Below are 2,323 nucleotides of genomic sequence, written 5' to 3' on the forward strand. Positions count from 1 at the left end.
CTTCTTAATATTCTTTGCGACAAATATTAATTATATAGTATAAATAAATATCTATTTTTTAAAGGTTTAATTACTCTGTTGGTCCCTATAGTTTCGCGAAATTTTTAATTAGGTTCTTATACTTTTTTTCCTTTTAATTGAGTCCTTGCACCAAAATTTTTTTTAATTGGGTCCCTACACTTTTTTTTTCTTTTATTTAGGTCCCTATACCAATTCTTTTTTTTAGTTGGGTTCCTATAAAATTAAGCCAATTACTACTGAGAAGGACTTAATTGAAAAAAAAAAATTAGTGCAAGGACTCAATTAAAAAGAAAAAAAGTATAGGGACCTAATTAAAAATTTCACGAAACTATAAGGACTAATAGAATAATTAAACATTTTTCAAATCAATTATATTTTAATTATATACCATTATTAATATAAATATAAATTTTACTAAAAATTTATTAATTTACTTAATTTATTTCAATGCTAGTATTGTGATTAAGGTTATTTGTTTTGATATTAGTATTAAAATCTACTAATATTAGTTTTTCATAGATCAACAAAGAGTATTGTGCATGAATTCTTTTGCACTAATACTTATCTATCTTTTGTTAGACATTATGGCTGATTGGACACATTTAGAGATTCTGACTCGTGATTTACGCTACGAAGGAGGGGTATATCGAGCTCTTTTCGTTGTTTTCGCCGATACTACTGTAGAGCAGGTTAGAATGATCATTTCTCTGCTCAGGGGAATTTCCTACGGGATTTGCAGGCTCGACTAAGGTTTTGCCACCTTTGACTTTGGGGACTTTGTAGCTGATGACTATGAACTCTTTCTTGCGGGGTCTTAGATTTACAGTTGTATCTCGATCTGCCTCATGCCTCCTCTCCCAGTCCCAGAGGAGGCTGCTGTCATCATCCCTTCCAGTCCTCCCAGCGAGTGATGACAGCTCTGATGGTTCGGATGGCTTTGTTGATGGTCTTGCTGATGGTGCTGATGGTCCACCTGACTTTGCTGATGGTCCTGATGATGATCTACCGGATGCTCCACCTGACTTTGTTGACGTAGCTTGACATGCTTTGCTGATGGTCCTGCTAATGATCTACGGGATGCTCCACCTGGCTTTGCTGACGTAGCTTGACATTGAGATGTAGAGATTTACGTAGCTTTTGACATTGAAATGTAGAGATTTTTGAGATGATATTGACTAGTGAGAGATATATCTACACTTTGTTCACCAATCTATTATTTTTTTAATCTTCGTATTAAAACTTTACAAAATTCATAAATAATTTTAAAATTTAGGCAATGACCAATAATTTTAAATCAATTAATCTAACCTTTATAAAGTTGTCACAAAAAAAATGTTTGATCACATGCCATGTTCTAACAAAATACCAAAAATTAAAGTGACTACAACTACCCATGAATTTCCTAATACATGAATTAGAATTCCCGAAAAATATTAACTACTAATGAGTCAAAGTTTTAAAAGAAAGCTTATTTAAAACGGCAGCGCAATGAAGCAAGTGTAACAAATATAAAAAATAAATATTTTTTATTTTTTAAAATTATATATTTATAATAAGATCATTTTTTATTTTTATTATTTTTAAGTATTTTTTTATTATTTTAGTTAATTTTTTTATTCTCTAACTCGACCAAATTTATATATATATAGGTGAATTTTACTAAATCTCCTCTAAAACAACATGTAAATTAGCCTTTATGACGTGACACATTTAATTAGATGTTTAATTTTAATTTGAGTTAATTTAACTCAATGAGAATTAACATCTTAACTAAAGTAGGACCATCTTATAATTAAATATTTTTTAAGATAGATAATTATATAATTTTTGAAAATATTAAAAAATAAATATATATTCTTTTACCAAATCATTATTACTTAAATTCGTTCCATCCTTCCATTGAAAAACACCGTCTGTGTTGAGTGAAATATATTTTCTCCCTTCCACTGTTTCTTCATCACTTAAAGTGCGTTGAAAGCACACTGTAACTCGAAGCAGGACGGAGAGTAAAGATGCAAGTATCTTTTGAATATCTAATGCAACGGATCTTGTGTACGATCTAATGATCCATAGCCATTCCAAAGAACGTCTTTGAACTAATTGATATAGTCCAATTTAAATTCTAATAGACGAATGGATTAAATGCATATCTAATTCAAGCATCACTTTAATAAATGCAATAATGATCACAACCCTAAATCATAGATTAATGCATCCTGATAATAAAAAAATTATATGTGAAATGAAATTATGTGAACTAAAGAGTAAAAGACAACTACAAAATAGCAGCACGACCAAATAC

This window comes from Arachis ipaensis, chromosome B09 (genome assembly GCF_000816755.2).
Source record: "Arachis ipaensis cultivar K30076 chromosome B09, Araip1.1, whole genome shotgun sequence".
NCBI classification, from domain to species: domain Eukaryota; kingdom Viridiplantae; phylum Streptophyta; class Magnoliopsida; order Fabales; family Fabaceae; genus Arachis; species Arachis ipaensis.